This window comes from Loxodonta africana, chromosome 1 (genome assembly GCF_030014295.1).
Source record: "Loxodonta africana isolate mLoxAfr1 chromosome 1, mLoxAfr1.hap2, whole genome shotgun sequence".
NCBI classification, from domain to species: Eukaryota; Metazoa; Chordata; class Mammalia; order Proboscidea; family Elephantidae; genus Loxodonta; species Loxodonta africana.
The window spans coordinates 73,734,876-73,749,433 of NC_087342.1; the positions used below are offsets into that span (position 1 = coordinate 73,734,876).

Consider the following 14,558-nt stretch of genomic DNA (forward strand, 5'->3'; position numbering starts at 1 on the left):
TCAAGCCAAAAAACCAAACCCATTGCCATCCAGTAGTTTCTGACTCATAGTGACACTGTAAGACAGAGAAGAACTGCCCTATAAGGTTTCCAAGAGCAGCTGGTGGATTAAAACTACTGACCTTTTGGTTAGCATCCTGAGCCCTTAACCACTGTACCACCAGGGCTCCTACAGGACACCCAGGGGCCATTAACAGTGATTGTGGGCGGTGGGGTAAACAGGAAGGGGTTGATGAAGAGTGAGAACTGTATGTCTGTCTTGCCCGCCAAGGCGTGTGCCACTTCATCCAAAACTTCAAAGGAAAAATTTGAGCTTCATAATCCTACAGGACCACCACACGGCCTACTGAATTCCTTAAAACACCTCCGGGCTGGGAAGAGGGGCAGGTCCAAGGGCCAACTCCCGCTACCAGGGGCCACGTTTCTCTCTTTTCCGAAGTCACCCAGATTCTGTCCTCAGTCTCCCGCCTCCTCTCAGCGGCGTGCTCCTTTCACTAGGATGGAAGAACCGGTTTCTTCCCGGAGCCAAGACTCTAGCCCTGCTCCTCTGTTGTGTGCGCGCCCCTGGGCCGCACAGGTTCTTTCCCTCGGGAGGAGGGGCGCTCTCGGAAGCTACAGTCTGCAATTCACCTCCGCCTTGTAGGCCTGGGCATGGAGTGGTCATCAGCGCAGGTGGGGATTGAGCTTCTGTGGATACAAGCGCGGAAACTCTTCTTAAACTTCGTGCTGCTGCCTCCTCCTCGTTGATCCCCTCCACCCACCCACCACCACCACCACCACCACCACCAGTTACTTGGTAAAAACGCCATCAAGATTGTCCAGGTCCCTCCTTGAAGGACTCGTCGCTCACCAGCTGCTCCTCTTTGCTCAAGGTCATTTTTACACCGGTTGGTGGTGGTTCCAATCCCCTGGCACAATGAGGGAGAAAGATGTGGCAATCTGCTTCCTAAAGTTTACAGCCTTGGAAACCCTGTGGGGCAGTTCCACTCTGTCCTGTAAATTCACTTAGCCTGAATGGACTGCAAGGAAATGGGTAGTGCTCTGTGCCCTCCGGATTTTTGCTTCTTTCTTTTTCGTTATGTAGCTGTAGCTGGTTTTGGGGTGAACTTTTACAGCTAAACTTTGAAGGAAATCAAACAGGATCTGCGGAGAATTCTGTGTTAACTCTCAGGAAAGAGCGTTAAAAAAAAAGAGCCAAGAGTTCTCAAAAAGGGAGACTTTTTCATGCAAAAGGGGCTGGTAAAGAAGGTACTATTTTGTGGATAGTACCAGATTCAAATTTTATTCCTGTAAATCTTATCTAGCCTCCCTCACTTTTCTCTAACCTGTCTCTCCAGGTTACGGTGATAGAACCAGATTCTTATTTCATTCCTCGTAATTTCTTACCAGCCTCCCTTGCCTCTCTTGACCCTTCTCAGGAGTGATAATAAGAGAAAGTCCCAGCAACTAGGAGGGCCTCATCATTAGAAAAATGGTTTATTAATTTTTTTTAACTAAATGTGTCTCATATATAACATTGCAGAGCATACACTCTCCCAGTTAAACAGGAAGGTAAAATCTCAAATCAGCTAGGAGGAGAACCAGTAACCTTCTGATCTTAGTAAGATGCCTTGTTCATTCCCCCATGGCTTTGAAATTCAGTAACTTTGGCAGCATTGCTAATTAACTTTCAAGAATTTTGCACTTTTATACCACCTATTTCTTATGATATAAATTTTGCACTTTTACACCACTTGGCCTCCCACCCACTGTCTGCTCCCAAGCTTCCTAGCTGAAGTTGTCCTGTGCCTTAGAGTGATTCCAACTCACAGTGACCCTGTAGGACAGAGTAGAACTGCCCCATAGGGTTTCCACCACTGTGATCTCCAGGGGAGCAAATCTCCAGGTCTTTTCTCCAGGAGCTTCTGGTGAGTTCATCCGAACCTCCCACCTTTGCTTTGATTAGCACTCCAGTGCTTAACTGTGAGAGAAGCTAAAAATTCCTAGCTTACCTTTGAACCTCATTAAATCACTTTTCTTCTGACCTGAAGTCCTTAGCCTCATGGTGAGGGCCCTGGAAACAACAGATAATGTAGGAAGATTTCAGGCTTAGCTCTCCTAGAGTGGGGGAAGAAAAAAAAAAAAAATCCAAAGCAAGAGAAAACTGTCAGGGACCACTGTGAGGAAATGAAAAAACTGAAAGGCTCACAAACTGAAGGAGCAATCAGTTCTTTCTCCAGGGCCCTGGGCACACACCTCAATTGTAGCATTTATCACCCTGTACTGTAAACAACTACTCACTCGGTTGTCTTCCCCAATAGATTGTATGTTCCTTGAGGGCAGCACCCTCAATGTCTACCATAACTAATTTTATGTAGTACGTCTACGTGCGTGAGTGGTGAATTGAGTAAGAAAAATGACTGAGGCATCAGGAAAAAGGTCTAATTTTTGGTCTAGATGGATTATCACAGATCTTAGATCCCATGCTATTCCAGCTCACATGGTTAAACAGAAAAATAGTGAAATTCTATATACAGTAAATCAGAAAACCAAACACATTGCTGTCAAGTTGATTCCAGCTTATAGGGACCCTGGAGGAAATGTCAGAACTGCCCCGTGGTGACCCTATAGGATAGGGTAGAACTCCTTCATAGGGTTTCCAATGCAGTAAATCTGTAGGAAAGCAGACTGCCACATATTTCAGCCATGGAGTGGCTGGTGTGTTTGAACCACCACCAGGGCTCCTTCTACATTCAGTCAAAACCAAAAACCAAACCCATTGCCATCAGGTTGTTTCCAACTCATATTGACCCCATAGGACAGAGTAGAACTGCCCCATAGTGTTTCCAAGGAGCACCGGGTAGATTCTAACTGCTAACTTTTTGGTTAGCACCTGTAGCATGAAGTACCTCTTAACCGCTATGCCATCTGGGTTTTCTATATATACAGTAGAAGTACCCTAATTCTTGAATATAGCTCTGAGGTGTGACTGTGTAAATTTCCAGGGGCTGGAAGGAGTTGGGATTGGCAGGTGTCCCATAAGCCTAGAAGTAGTGAGAGTGAGACAGTAGGGTTGGACTAGATTTAGTGGGTGACAGGTAGCCCTCCCAAGTAAAGAGAACACTTGGTCTGCTAGTATGAAAGAAAAAGCTTAGTGAGCCAAGGGCACAACAGACTCACATTTTACATATCATGTACATGGTTAGATTTGCGTTTTTTCACAATGTCAATAATCAGAACAATTTAGAACAAAATGTGTATAAAATATATGTGTGAAAAGTCTAGCCCAAAGACCTCTCCCCAGTAACAGGAAACTATTAAAACAACACTCAACTGGTTTAAACAAAGTGGATTTATAGTCACACATAAGAATGGATCCAGAGGGTAGGGAAGCTACCTGGCTGGTTAATTCAGCGGCTTCATGAAGCCATCAAGATCCAGGTTGTTTGCCTCTTTTCACCCTGCCATCCTCCACATATGAGTCTCATACTCCAGCTAGTCCCCCTGCAGTACTTCAAACTTGCACAATTTCAGACAAAGTCTAGACAGAAAACAAAAAATTGCTGTGTTTGATAAATTGAGGACAGTCTCTTCTATATGCTTCCCAGTCTCATTAGCTACATTTGTATTACATAGTCTTGCCTAAATTTTACTGCCATGAAGAAGGGAACCGCTATGATTAAGCAGATCAATCACAACTCAGACTCCGGAGCTGAGAATGGGATCTACCATCTCTAAAGCACAGGGCAGAATAGAGGTGCCTCCGTGAAGAAAATCAGTTTTCTGTTGGCAACGGGGGCTGGCGGGTGGTGTTAGTGGCTGACTGTGGTGCAGGCAAGCAGTAGCGGCTGCCATGGTCTACTCCATCTCCATGTTGGAAATAAAACGTTTGTTTTCGATTTTTTTTTTTAAGAATTTTGAGACTTCCATTAATTGACCCACAGGAGGCCATAAGTAGATTTCCAGATCTAAGCATCATAGAAATAATTTGATCTAGAGCTTTTATTCAGTACTGATGACGAGAAAAATGACATTAATTCTATGTGCTGACATATTGACATGAATCAGGACTGGATAAGTTTGGCTATTAGTAATACAGCCAAGGAGCAGAGTGGCGCAGCGGGAGCGTGCTGGGCCCATAACCCAGAGGTCGATGGATCGAAACCATCCTCTGCTATTTTAGTGGAGCCCTGGTGCCAAGTGGCTTAAGAGCTTGGCTGCTAAACAAAAGGTTGGCAGTTCCAATCCACCAGCCGTTCCTTGGGAACTCTAGGGGATAGTTCTACTCTGTCCTATAGGGTCACTATAAGTTGGAGTGGACTTGATGGCAATCGATTATTAATAATAAGGTACCATACTTCTCAGAATATTATGACTGCATGAAAAAAACATTGTAACTTCTGAAGCAGAAATGCATGGTGGTGTGGATATCTGAAGCTCAACCTGAAATATTTGCCTCAGTCTGCTCTGTAGGACAGGCCAGCACACTTAAACTCCTAATTCTCAAAATTAGTCATTCGTGCCCTCAAATTTGTCTATAAAAGATATAATTCTCATTGGTTTCCAGGCTTATTTTTGCAGATTCCTTACAATCACAATTTGTTCATCCACAATATAACCATAATTTTATGTCTTAGCTTTAACTGTATGTTCCCATCATTGTTCATGTAGAAGTAACTTGACATCAAGAGAATGTGCAGGCTTTGGGACAGAACCAGGTTAAAATCTTAACCCTACCTTTTCTTAGCTATGTGAATTTGGACAAACCATCATTCAGTCACTCCACTGAGACCTGATGATCATACTTCCTTTGCAGGGTCGTGAGGATTAAATGAGATAAGGCAGGTAAAGCAACTGGCAGATAATTAGGTTGTCAGTAGAAGATAATTATCATTGATAACAATGTTCAACTCCTTTCCAGCCTTCTAAAGATTAACTTTAATAACTCAAAAACATTTATTAAGTATCCGTTTACCAAGCACAATGTGATACCCTACAGATTGAAATGTCATTGAGATACCCTCAGGGAATTAACATCTGGTAAATGAGATAAATATAAACTGATGGATCACAATAACAGAGAAATGTTAACTCAGAGATAAGAAAACGCGCTAGACCACAGAAGCAGAGCAAGTCACCCTGAAGGGGAAGTCAGAGAAATTTCTCTATGACCTCACATTTGAGCTGAATCTTGGGAACCCACCCTCCCCCGGCTATACTTCCAGCCCTCCCAAAAAGAAAAAGAAAAAAAAAAACGTTGCTGTTGTGTCTATTCCGACTCATGGAAACCACATGCGTTACAGGGTAGAACTGCTCCATAAGGGTTTTCTTAGCTGTAATCTTTACAGAAACAGATCTCCAAGGCTTCTCTTTTGTAACAGTGCTGGGTAAGTTGGAACCACTAACCTTGCATTTGAGCTGAACCTTGAAGAGAAAACAAGCTTGAACTTGTGAAAAAGAGAGTAAAGGGTGAGGGGTTCGGGATGTGGAAAGGAATATATCAATTATATGAGATTACATTACTATCAGTATTGTCCCTTGAATAAACCATATTCCAATCCCTTCTATTTTTTCCCTTACATGGTTTTCATTTGGCTTGTCTACCACTCTCCTGGCGTACTAGTTGCACCATATGTTTGATGGACATCTCTGGCAACCTCATTACTGTCAAGCATTTTCTCGAAACAAGGCCTTTTTCTACCTGGGTCTTTTATGTTGATTGCTTTTTCCTCCAAATTGTTATCATTTTTTTCCTGGGATAGCCTCGATTTCTCTCCAGTGAAGGGTCCTTGTGGGCCTGGGCAGACCATCTTTCCTGAGGTCCTGGACTTGCTGGTGTTCCCCTACCCCATCCCGGAGGCCCTGAGCCTTTTTACAAACCTTCCTCTGTCCCCACTCCTCAGAAAGCGGCCTGAAAGGGTTCTGCTCCTGCCTCCCAGATGCAGGTCAGGAGGTTCAGGGCCTAATTCTCATGGCCCAGGAGGGGCTCAAGTCTGCCCACCACCCATGAAGGTCCAGGCTGAGTATAACTGCAGGGGCAAGGATATGGATGTCAGAGCATGGATCTGCTGTCTCTGGCTAGTCCACTCTGGCTCCCAAGTGCAGGTCAGGAGGTCCAGGGCCTGATTCTCGTGGCCCAGGAGGAGCTCAGGTCTGCCCACCACCCATGAAGGTCCAGGCTGAGTATAACTGCAGGGGCAAGGATATGGATGTCAGAGCATGGATCTGCTCTCTCTGGCTGGTCCACTCTGGCTCCCAAGTGCCCACCAGGTAAGACCTGGCCTGGGGGAGGGGGGGATCCCGGCATCTGAACCTGCACCCACCATCCTGTCCCACTGGGTGTCACTTCCTCTTTTGGGAAATGTGAGCATCACACTTGATCCACCCTGTCCTAGAATTCCAGGCAGGACTGGCTTAAAGGGCTGCAGTGATCCCTGGCCTTTCTTGATTGTTTCTTTTCTTTATTTGATCAAGGTGAAAATTACACAACAGAACATACATGGATTCAACAATTTCTACATGTATAATTCAGTGATGTTGATTATGTTCTTCAAGTTGTGTAACTATTTTCACTATCCTTTTCTGAAATATCCCATCACCATTAACATGAACTGAGTGTCTCCTAAGCAAAAACTCCCTACTTCCCCTTCTCTCCCATCCTTGGTAACCACTAATAATCTTTAGTTTCTACGTATTTAAAAGCAAAGAAAGCTTAAACGAAAAAACTTAACACATACTGAATACATTCCTTGGTGATGTCAAGTGAAGTAAAAATTGTCATATGCTCTGAAGCCTCAGCATTCCTCCTTATCATCTCTACCCTGGAGTCACAGCCTTTTTTCTCCCTTGGTCTCCTACTGTCAATGTTAGCAGCTTACCTTTTCTCTTTTTTTTACCCCTTTTCCCCCCACTTTCCAGGAGTATTCCCTTTCAGCTTTCACCTTTTGATTACACTCTGTTTTCTTTGGCTCCTTTTCACTCAGAGGCTCATCCTTGCCTTCTCTTCAAGAGTAGAATGTTCTGATCTCTTTCAGTCTCCCCACTGGCAGGAACATTTAATGACATCATAAGTATGTGAACCCAACACCACAACAGGAACATGGGATCTACCCTGCTGCCTCTGTCATTTAAAAAACATGGCACCCCCATAGTCTCCACCCACAAATACCTTTGTTCCTCCGGGCACTTGAGTGCCTCAAAAGCTATGGCTGTGCCCTTAGCTCTAACTTCTAATGCAGGAGTACTGTATTTCTGCATCAAATTGAAAGATACCTGAGATAGAATAAGGCATAATCAGGGAAATAACTGAGAAGCTGTGAATGGAAACTAGTTTCGTGTTGAGGGTACAACGGAACATAGAACACCTTTCACACTCCTCCCTCAGTGATTATTAAATTTGTGACCCGCTATTACCCTCGGTGCCTTCTTAGCGCAGTGGGTAGCGCATCAGTCTCATAATCTGAAGGTCCTGAGTTCGAGCCTCAGAGAGGGCACTGTATTTTCTTGCTCCGCAAGTTTGTGTTCCTTGTACTTCTTTCCTGGTACTTGTGTAGAAGATAATCACAAAACTCCCTTCGGAGATAAAATATTCAGAACATTCTGAGATAGTTGTAATTACTTACAGTTGGGATGGAGTCCCTTCTTTTCTAAAATACCAAAAAAACCCGAAAGTGTCATTGCCAAAACTTTCCCAGGGTAATGGTCTCCAGGTCCCGCTTTGACCGGAGCTCTGTGTTTTGCAGAAGGGTTTTCCGGAGAAGTTCAGGAGAGGTTCCACCCTCAGTCCCGCTCTGGCTCCACCAAGGCGGTGGGTCTGGAGCAGAGACCGACAGTGTTCCGCAAAACCGTAAAACGTTTATTCCCAAATAACCACCTTTCCGACATATCCAACAGCGCCGGAGTTAGCCGAAATTGTACCTGGCTGGCTTAAAATTCTCCAGCTTTGCTCCTCTGTTCTCCCTCGGTCTGTAACAGCGACTTACCGTTGATTACCTCGGAGTTTTATCCTTGGATGCACATGAAGAAAACATGGTCCTTTTTTAAAAAAATCTTCCTGTTTCTAATTTAATGAGTAACATTGGACGTCTTTGACATGTAGTAAACTTGATCTTTTTGTGTTTTTCTTCCCGTATAGTTCCACATATGACAGGACTGGTAATGTCTTGACCCACACTCCGACTTAATCCATGAAGGAAAGCCAGGGAAGAGTGAAAGGAAGGGAACCCCTAGCAGGGGGAGATGCACAAAGAGGAAGAAGGTCTTCCCCTTCACTTCCCTTCCAGAACTCTGACATCCTTGAAGTAGACTTGGCTTGGTGCCTACTTCCCTGCACCCAGGGGAACAGCTAGATAAAATACTAATGAGCATTTCAATAAATTGTCCTACCACTGTTTTAAAATGAGGTACCTCAGCATCCACTAATTTATTTTGCTTGAAAGAGCAAAAGAGAAAAGAAATTTGGGCTCAGTCCATCTTTTTTTATTTGACTGTTGATTGATATGTTTTTCCCAATAGACCAAGCCCATATTATTTTCTAACTAATGAATTACCACGCTTACCTTTACCATTTATCCTTTCTGCCTCCTTCAATATTTCTTTTTTCTTACTTCACTTGAATACACAGCTTATTTAATCATTAGTACTTCATAAGTATTTAAGAATAGAACCTAAAATCTAACAAGAATTAGGAATAATGCTATAAATTTATCAGCACATCATTTTCAATGTAGTCTGATAACTTGCTTTAATTATTCTTCTAATGTACATATTAAGAATTAATATTTTATTGACACACAGTTAAGTTTTAAGTTTCTTCTTAATAAAATTATCTATTTTTATCTTGTTTATATTTTATAAATTAATGTGTAATATTTTATACATGTATGTATATAATTTTGTAAAAAGGAATAGAATTTACCACTGTTCATTTTGCATTATTAATTTTTAAAAATATACTTTTGTAGTATTGAATATAAATTCCATGGCACTTATTAGTTGTAAAGACTAACATCATATTTAATAAAGCAATTATGTATTATTGAGATTCAAAATACTGATTATAGCTTGATTGGTTTATTAAGATCCTATTCAAATTATGTTTTCTAATATGTTTAAATGGAATAGTGCTAAGTGTGAGAGATGGCACACTGCACGATTATTTTAATTGTAATCCATATCCTTAGTCTTCATTTTACTGTTGGGAGGACAAAACACACTTCTCAATTTGCCATGTAGTATGAGGAAAATGGATTTGTGCTGGAATTGATGAGTTATCTAACCTGCCTGTAACCTTTAAAAGTGGTTTAGAATCCTTTAGTTCCCTCATTTTCTTCCCTTTGCCCTAAGATTAAACTGAGAAAATAACATAATGTAATTTAACTTTTACTTATCAAACTAATCATTCTTGAATTCATATCTGTCTCATTACGTCAGGGTATCTTTTTTTTCTGCAGATACCCTGATGTTACTCTAGACACTGGGGATTCATTGAGAGAACAAGAAAAGACAAGCCTCAGGAAGCATACATTCTAGGGAGTAGATAGACAATACAGCAGTAATTCACTGATGCTCTTCAGTACAGATACATTTGAATGAAGCTGCAGATGGTATTGATTTAGTCAGAATGGTCAGAAAAAGGCTCTCTGAAAAAGTGACTTTTGTGTTGAATCCTGAGTGATTGACAGGGAAGCCATGGTGCCAACTCTGGAGCAAGACTGGACAAACTCCCAATGAAGGCTGTCAGTTGGAGTAAGGGCCTCTACGATGAGCCAACCAGCCTATAAAAGAATCAGCAAAGATGCCCAGTGACTATCTCTATGGCACTATGTGCCTGTGCAGCTGAGCCAACTGTAAGCATTTTCTCAACCTAGTCCTCTACACCACATCACTGGCCTTCAGATTGCTAGCTTTGTTGAAGAACCTTCCTTATCCAGGACTCCTTCATGTCCAGTGCACAATCAAGAGGCTTCTTGATGGCTCAGGACCCAGGGACTTGAGTATCAGGTACATAGCTCAAGTTGAAGGAGAGGAAAGTTGTGAGCTAGGGGTGAAATGCCAGGACTACCACTGCTCTGCAATAGGAGAACCAGAAGCCTCTCTCCCTTGTCTTCACTATCTTGAACCCCACCAGGATCTGAGAACTGATGGGGACAAAACTGCTCTTCACTATTCTCAGTTGGGAGTTTTTTTTTTTTTTTCATATTTTGCATATTTCTGCTTCTAAAAGTAGAGGAAAAAAATCAGTTCAGCTTCGGCTAGAAAATTATATCTGTTTTCCTTTTTCAATTTTTGAGGCCAGTCTGAGGATATAAACCTGTACTGTCATTACAGCGACCTGTAATGTCAGTGATGGTGGGTCACTGATGGTGGGTCCTGAGAAAGACCCTTACACTTCCCTGTTGATCACCTATTTCCGATTACTCCCTTGCCCCCACTCCCCACATGAATTTTCAGTAAAGATATCACTGGGTGTGAGACTCTTCCTTTCGTGGACTCTCTGGCTCTTCATGCCTCTTTCCCGTACCGCTGAAACTGGGACACCCCAGCCTCACAAATTCTCTCCTTTGTCTAGCCTTTCCATGGGGACTACCATAGCTCTTTTGTTTCCCAGGCTGTTGTGTGCTGTGGAGTCAATTTTGACTCATAGTGACCCCATGTGACAGAATAGAACTGCCCAATTGGGTTTCCTAATCTGTAATCTTTAGAGGAGTAGATTGCCAGGTCTTTTTCCCGTAGCCCACAGCCCCACAAAAATCAATGGAAATGTTCAGGAGAGTTCAGTACAGAGGAAATTGCTGTGTCTTACTCTACTTTCTGGAACTTATTCTAGCCTTCCTGTAGTCCTGTCCCCCCCACTCGCCATGCTTTCCCTGATTTCCTTGGTCCTTGTCATGTTTCTCAGCCAGAGGAAAAACTGCAGAATGAGGGCATGGATCCCACTACGTCGTGCATGCTAATCAAGTGCTCTATCATTTGAGCCAATTCTCCTCATCTACCTCTGCTTTCAAGATTTTGGCTCATTTGCAAATCAGATCGACATATGTCTCACTCTCTTGCCATCAAGATACAAGCCAGGATCCAAATACAGTATACCTGCTTAGCCTCTCAGAGACTGCCTTGGGCAAGAATGAGGGGGCAATCATTGATTTGAGAGGAGGAAGGAGGGGATAAGGAAGACCTGGAGAAGATCGCTGTGGGAAATTCCTTGTCTCCATCACAATTCATACTTCCCAGATTTCGTGGAAGAGAAGAGAGGGAGTCCTGTCTAGGGTAGGCCACAATGATAACTGCTGGGTTAATTAGCACGGGCATCCCAGAACGATCTGTGGCTCTTGTGTCTAAAAAGAGTTATTATTATCAACTGACTGTTGATGAAGTGACATCTAGGAGATGTTTTTGAGTGTATGTTTCTAGGCTCCACTTCCACTTGTCATCTCCCAGTGTGACTGAACCAAAACAAGAACCAAAACCACTGCTGTGGAGTGGGTTCTGACTTACAACAAGTAAAAGGACAGTGCAAAGCTGCCTCATAGGGTCTCCAAGGCTGTAACTCTTCATGGACTCAGGCTGCCACATCTTTCTACCATGGAGGAGCTGGAAGGTTGGTTAGCAGCTGAGTGCTTTAAACACTGCACCACCAGGGCTCTCCCCAGTGTGACTAGTTATGTATAAGCAGAAAACCATGTTTACTGGTAACTTGTACATTTATTTGTAACTCAAGATAAGAGCTTTTAGTTTAAAATTCCAATTAAGTATTCTATCCTTTTGACATGAAAAGGAATTTGTTTTGTTTTTCAGTTGTTAAAAAATAATTGTAGGAAAGAAATCAATGTTCAGCTTTAATTGTTGACACTGCAAGGTCTATCTGAAACAGGTGGGGACCATGAGGTGTTTGGAGAGTTTTTAGTCTACTGCTTACCATTCCTCCCATTCCCTCTCCAAGAACACTGTGAGTGCCTTGCACTCCACATTCTCCCTGAGCCATCCCATCATGAAAAAACCTTCAGCTCCTCCAGGCCAGCAACACTGGGCTTTCTCCCTGATATCTGGAGGCTGCACCTACCACCCTTGGCTCAGTCATTTGAAAGTAATATTGTATTTTAAAATTTTGCATATTTTGAATAGGTAATGCAATCACATAGTTCAATATTTAAGAAGTTTTCCAAAGGGGAATAGTGAAAAATTGCCCTCCCAGCTGTGTTCCTTGGCATTCAATTCTCTGTCCCAGGTGCAAGCAATGTCTTCAAATGCTTGTGTGTCTTTCCAAAGACTATTTAAAGAATGTCCAAGAAATGATCTATGTACCTAAGTGTATTTTTGGATTACTGGCTCCTTTCTGGGTGCCTGGGAGTACAGTGCTTAAGAGCTCGACTGCTAGCCAAGAGGTCAGCAGTTCAAATCCACCAGCAACTCCTTGGAAACCCTAAAGAGCAGTTCGACTCTGTCCTATAGGTCGACTATGAATGAGAATAGACTCAAAGCCAAGGGGTTTGGATTTCTTTCTTTCTTTAAAGTTGCCTCTTTGCTGAAGCCCTGGTAATGCAGTGGTGAAGGCAGTTCAATTCCTTCAGTGGCTCCTTGGAAACCGTGGAAACCTCTACTCTGTCCTATAGGGTTGCTATGATTCAGAATTGACCTAACAGCAATAGGTTTCTTTTTGAGGTTTCGCTTCTTGCTCTACAATCTTTGGAAAACTTACTTTTAACAACAGACCTTTAATCTCTCTCTCTTTTGTTTAATCTTGTGCCTCCCTTTCCTTTTTAAGTTAATCAAAGATTCCATCATATGGCTGTGCCGTAATATATTAAACTGTTCTATAGACGGACCTTCAGGGGGTTTTTAGTCTCTTGGTGTTGCTGCAATGATTACCTTCATACATACATTTTTCTGGCATTCTGCTAGAATTCACACATAACTCTTTCCAGCTCTTCAAAACAAACAAAAAATAGATACTGAATCTTCTCCATGCCTTGGCTCTATTTCTGTATGCCTGAAACACAAACCCATCATATCCTCTCTCACGAGCTTTCCTTCACCCCTGTCTGACTCAGCGATTGGGATAGGGTTTCTTCAGGTGTCTGTGTGCTCAAAGTCAGTTTCTGGGCTGTCGCATGATTGTAGTTGCCTGTTTATCTTCTTTATTAGGTTGTAAGTTTCTAGAGAGCAGAAATACTCTCTTATTCACATCAGTATACATAGCACTAATACAGTGTCTGGTCGATAATGGTTATTCCCAGGTGCGTGCCTGTTACTGGACCACCACAACAACACAGCCTGATTTGTAGCATTTGCCGATTCTGTGGTATAAATGCTCCTACCATGACTGATTTCAAACTACCGATGGTTTAACAACAGGCTTGCAAAATTCCTGAATATTTAGCAATCAGCTCTCATAAGCCAGTATGAGCTGGCTCTGGTACACATTTACTCTAGGAATTTCTAAAAAATAGATAGACAATTAAAGCATGAGGGTAGGTTTGTAAGGCTGTAGGTGAAAGATGGGACATAAAGTCAATGTCCTATTCAGATAGACAGGAAAAGGTGCTGTTTCCTCTTCAGTGTGCTAAATTTGGATGCCTTGGAGCTCTATCTAGACTATGAGCTCCAGACTATGAGAAGATTTCAATGTTCTTCTTAAATTAGTTAGACAGGAATCAAAGAGCTTCAAATTATGATGCTGATTCTATAGAATTATATCGAAGACTTTCAAAAAATTGACAAAAACATGTATTTCAAGATATTTTATACTCAAGAATTGGAAACTTTTGAGAAAAGGAGAATTTTTCCAGCTCCCCTGGCTTTATTACAATTGAAGTGCAGGTTGTGTTCTTCTCCAAATGAGGCTTGAGGAATCATGAATATTATGTTGATTTTTTTGTATGCCTTCTCTAGCTTTGGAAGCTCAGCACAAAGTAGACTAAACGAAATCTGGTGCTACACATATTTTCTCTACAAAACAGATGAAAAAGTAGACTTATCTCATTAATTAACATTGACAGTCCTGTTTAGTGTATGGAGACATTATAAATAACTTCTTTGGACTAAGAGCAGGGTCACAAATAGCCTTGAGACTTAGCTCCTTAGAAATTTATGTAAAGGTGACACACATTCCATTCCCTCCTTCCATGAAGCATTCATCAGACCCTATAGAACAGCGTCACTATGAGTCGGAATCAACTCAAGGGCAGTGGGTTTGGTTTTTGGTTTTGATAGAACAGAGTAGAACTACCCCGTAGGGTTTCCAAGGAGCACTGGTGGATTCAAACTGCTGACCTTTTGATTGGCAGCTGAATGCTTCACCACTGCGCCATCAGGAGTGTTATATTTCAGTTGTTTATTACATTACCTGGCACTTGGTAGGCAGTCAATCAATCCACCTTAAATTAAATAATGCCTAATTTAACACATTAATAATGCATAGGAGAAATGGATGTGACTCAGACAAGAGTTTTTTTTTTTTTTTAAGGGAGTCAGAGAAACTCTGTAGGATAAAGGGTATTTTTGCTAGACCTAGAGATAAGAGATTGAGCTTTGACATGAATATTTTGGAAGTGGAAAATAAGAGAGTGGATAGAAGGCAGC

At 42.2% G+C, this 14,558-nt stretch overlaps 2 non-coding genes across 2 annotated transcripts; both read left to right on the plus strand.

The window, feature by feature from the left end:
* The first annotated feature begins 4,083 nt into the window (after window positions 1-4,083).
* Window positions 4,084-4,155, plus strand: TRNAM-CAU (transfer RNA methionine (anticodon CAU)). The gene has a single exon. It is a non-coding gene; the product is annotated as a tRNA-Met (tRNA).
* A 3,243-nt stretch (window positions 4,156-7,398) lies between these two features.
* Window positions 7,399-7,471, plus strand: TRNAM-CAU (transfer RNA methionine (anticodon CAU)). Its single transcript has one exon. It is a non-coding gene; the product is annotated as a tRNA-Met (tRNA).
* Window positions 7,472-14,558: the final 7,087 nt, after the last annotated feature.